Here is a 4566-nt window from a genome sequence, read left to right as displayed (position 1 = left end):
AAATCCTCTCCCCGTGTCCTAGACAGATGGATATTCAGTTATTAGTTGGCTGGGCAGCAGTTTCTTAAATAGAATGATAAACAAGATGTGAACATTTCAGCTACAAGCAAATAGGCAAATCTGAACAAGGTACTGGTGGGCGACCACTGAAGTTATTTTGAAGGAATTTTTTAAACAATAAAATATTGATACCACAAAAATAAAGCAAAAAGCTAACTACTGGCTAAGAAAAAATTAACTTTTGACAGCAACAACATTCCAACCACACAGGCTTTTTCCCGATGTCATACCTTATAACTACCTCTCTTGGGAATTCTCATCATGTATCCCAAAAGGAATAAATACCTCAGAGCGTCCTAAAGCAAAAAGTAGCACACATGAGCTCCTCACACTCCCGGGAGGCCTGCACAGCGTGCACTGAGTCTGCAACAAATTCTGCTCAGTGAGAGTCTGCAAACAAAGGTTCAATTGATGAATTGAACTGATTGTAAAGGGAGGTTTTCTAAGCACAGAAGCACAACAAAGAACAAGCAAAAACAATTCTTAAAAAAAACCTGCAAGTTTTATTTAGCATATATGCGACTGATTTCCACCCTGTGGCTTCTCACTTTGATTCGCGTCTGTAGGTTCAGGAAGATGACAATGCACACTCTGCCCTCCCTGAGCCCCCCACAGCAGCTGAGCGCTGCTCTGTGCGCTCAGATCGTCAGGAACTGGATTGCCCGCATGGACTGGAACTGCTCTGCTGCAGATTCAGGAGAGAGAGGCTGGCTGAGGCGTCGTCCCAATTCCATTTCTGTGTGACGAGAAGCGGTTTGTTCCCAACGGGTGCAACAATCCCCAGCTCGCTTCCATGGTGAGTACCGATGGCACACAAATGGCAGCCTGAGGAAATCGTGTTCTGGGCTCTAAGTGGTCGGGACAGGGTCTGATTTTTTGTTTTGCATCTGTATGATGATTAGTACGACAGGGCCCTGATCGATGACATGGCAGCACAGAATTAAAAACTCCTCAATAGGATTACATCGACTTCTAGGAAAAGACAAAAGCCTAGGACCCTTCTGAAATCTATTTTTAATGCGAAGCACACGGATTGTCACTATGCTGTGCCTTCCAGCTTTTCAAAGCAGCTTACCTCTGAAGACCAGAAAACATTTATTTCTACAGAAACAATGGGCAACCCCCAGGCTAATCTCAGCACTACTGTTTAATAGGGGATCTGCCAGCGTGCCAGTCCAGCTTCAAGTGTGCTTTATTTCAGTCTAACATCCCCTCAAAATTCTTCTCACATCTCCCAACCCTGACATCTTATTTTTCCCTAAAGCTTCTCATCATTAGCAATTTCCAAGTAACATGGTATTTTTACAACATTCAAAAATGTCATGCTGGACTGTGCTAGAGAGTAATTTGCAAATATAAGCTTAGCAAAGTTTGAATTGACTTGTCCAGAGAAAAAACCTACAAGTGAACACCTACACCTGCCTACAAAGAGCTAACAAGCCCCTGGCAGCTGCCAGCATCAAAGCACAGCGGATGTTTCTAATACAGGGTAAGGGTAACAATATCACCTTTTGTTCTCTCCAGCTTGTTTTCCCTGCAGTCATATTTTGCTTCTTATGATTTTTTTAGTCTCTGCATCTTCTTGGACAGCACCGAGCCCGACGACAAGGATACGAGAGTCTTTCCCTGCCGTAGGGAGAGAACCAGGAAAACAGTTAAAATAAGAACAGGGTAGTTTGAAATTCATACTTCCAATGAGAAGCAGCGCCTAACAAACAGAACAAAAGTAAACAAAGCATGGTACCTCCCTGGGGACAGAAGACTTACAAACTCTCCAGGATTTACAATTCTAGCGACCAACCCCTTCAGGACGGCAGCCAAGTGTCCCATGAGGTGGTGCTGCACCAAAGAACGATCTGAGAGGTTCCAAAGAGTGAAACGCACAATATTTTGCAAAGCCGTAAAATCTTGCAAAATAACAAAAATACAATAGATGTAAACTACAGGGTAAGAGTACAAGTGTTCACTTTAAGAGCTGGAACCATCCAGGTGAGCACCTGATAACTGGATCCTCACCAGAGTTTGAACCCTTCAGGACACAGAAGGGTTTTCCCCAGAAATTTCACAGACTGAGTTTTGATACAAGTATACTTGCCAGACCCTCAGAAACATCACCCATTCTCCAGGTGTCTGGAGAGAACTGCAAATGGCTCTCACGTAGTTTGAGCTAGCTCTGTAAGGTCTCAGGGTGAATTTCACCAGATGCAACCAAACTGGGCAACTCCCAGTGGGACAGAAGGAACCCAAAGCTTGGGTTCGCAGAGCTGCAGCAAATACTGAGGAAACAAACATAACAGCGTAAAAAATAATAAACCATCCTTTTTTTTTCTCTTGCTTTTGTTTTTTTCTTATTCAGATCAGCATAGCAATTAAAGAGAAGGTGAAAAACTCGCCATTACTGAACATTTCATCATCTGTAGGCTGAGCATCCTTAGCACAGAGGACTCCAAAGTTAAAATTCACCGATCCCTGGGAAATAAAACCAAATATTGTATGATAAACAATCAAACAGCAGACGTAAAAATTTGTTTCCTCTAAGGACTTTCGGGTACGTATGTACCTTTGCATACATCCAACACATTGGAACATACACTTTATACCATCTCCTAATAAGTAAAAATTTACCTTTAAACTTTGATAGTACAGCATAAAATTATGAACTTAAATTGGTGATCTGTTATTATTAAGTTGGTGCCTAAAGTTATTTCTGCTGTCAGGTTCAAAAAAACATTAATTTTTTTTACTGGAATGAGCAATTGATTTCAAAGTCATCACAAGCCCACCAAAACACAAAGCAGTATTCACTGGATGGGTCTGTGAGCTAGAAGTAGTTAGGCTTGTACTTCCCTCTTGCTATTCCAGAACCAATAAATCCTGTCAACAAAACCAGGATCTATAGCCCACTGCTGTGAAAGATTCTACGAGGATGATGGTTTGATTTGTGTTTAGAAGTTTTGATTTGAAATGGCCAGTTCAATGGATAAAGACAGTTTAGGTAGTATTACATTGCTATTATTATTATTTCTATTATTATTTTTACTATTACTACTGCTATTGTTATCATCTGCTACTGGAAGAAACAAACCAGTAGTACCTATACTTAATTACTTTTATTTCCAGGAAATAATAAAGAAAAAGAACCAAACCAAAAAAAGTCACTTCCTACCTTTTATATCAAGGGATGAAAAATTTCTCTTGGGCTCTTCTCCAATTTATCAAGACTCATAGCACTGAAAGGCAAACAAAACAGTGCTTTATAGAAGGGCAAGTGCACATTTCAAGGCTGAACCACCAACTGATTGCAGTGACAGCAGTTACAACATGAATCCTTCCTAGAGCCTCTGTTAAATGGAATGTTCTGTGGAACTGCCGTTTCTTTCCCAAAACACTAACTTCCAACACTTCCTAATAATATTTTGTATTTTAAAACAAAAGAAGTTAGTGAGACTCTGTGCGGAGGTCAGGTTTAAATTTATTTCCTTCTAAAGCACAGAGCTCTGTTCCATCACCCTTCACTTCGGCTCTACACTGAATCGTGGTGAGCATTTGAGGAGTGCTCAATAATCAATTCTATTTCTCTCTTTTTCTAGCTCTCTCTATTCCTAAATCATTCCAGACAAGTCAAATGAAAAATGAAAAAAACAAGTTCAGCATCAAAGTCACACTTTTTCCCGTTGTCTGGTCAAGAACAGGCTCTAAATCCACTTACTGCTGCCTTCAACGATTCAGACTTGCAAAAGCATTCTTACATATTTTACAGGTTTATCATAAAACCCACAGAACGCAAGCTCTGAATTACAGGAAAAGGTACACAGGCAAATATCTAAAGGGATCACTTATTAGTAAATACATACCTTGGTAGAGATCGCACTGAGAACCTTTCTGAGGGACTCTAAGGGACGCATGTTTTCTGAGCACCCTATAAACAAGAAAAGCTAGGATATAGTACAGGACATCCCCACTTTTTCTACATATTCAAATAGTATTTTTAATAAAAACAATTCAGTTAAAAAAGAAGGAAGAAAACCAAGCTAATTTTACTCAGCTGTATTTACTGCCGATTTAGAGAAAAATGCCGGGCAGCGTCGGCCGTTGCGGCACACGTCGCGCCGGCAGCAGGGCCTGCCGGGAGTTGGAGTCTCGGGCTGGTAGCCACTCATGTGCCGCGATAGCCGATGCGTCACACGCCGCGCCGGCAGCAGGGCCTGCCGGGAGTTGGAGTCTCGGGCTGACAGCCACGGCTCCGTCCCCCGCCACCGGGAGCTGCAGTCCCTCCCGGGCATCAAACGGGTCCTTCGCCCCAGGGCGGGGAAGGACCTGAGGCAGGACCGCTCCTCCCGAATGCCCTCTCTTTTCCCCTCCAACTCTTTTTCTTTTTTTAACGCTGTTTTTCACCCCTTTCCCTTCCCTTCCCTTCTGCTCTCCTGCTTTCTTTCCTTTCCTTTCCTTTCCTTTCCTTTCCTTTCCTTTCCTTTCCTTTCCTTTCCTTTCCTTTCCTTTCCTTTC

At 42.2% G+C, this 4566-nt stretch overlaps 1 long non-coding RNA gene across 2 annotated transcripts; it reads right to left on the bottom strand.

Moving 5' to 3' along the window:
* Positions 1–578: 578 nt before the first annotated feature.
* LOC131567296 (uncharacterized) lies at positions 579–4110 on the bottom strand. Of its 2 annotated transcripts, XR_009275632.1 has the most exons (4): positions 3915–4100; positions 3227–3290; positions 1569–2529; positions 579–796 (listed from the first exon to the last, which is right to left on the bottom strand). It is a non-coding gene; the product is annotated as an uncharacterized LOC131567296 (long non-coding RNA). The 2 variants fall into 2 exon arrangements; XR_009275631.1 differs by lacking the exon at positions 579–796 and having other exon boundaries at positions 929–2529; positions 3915–4110.
* Positions 4111–4566: the final 456 nt, after the last annotated feature.

The sequence above is a fragment of the Ammospiza caudacuta genome, chromosome 22, assembly GCF_027887145.1.
Source record: "Ammospiza caudacuta isolate bAmmCau1 chromosome 22, bAmmCau1.pri, whole genome shotgun sequence".
Lineage (NCBI taxonomy): Eukaryota > Metazoa > Chordata > Aves > Passeriformes > Passerellidae > Ammospiza > Ammospiza caudacuta.
The sequence above is the reverse complement of the archived record's forward strand: the minus strand, read 5'-3'. Positions and strand labels throughout refer to the sequence as shown.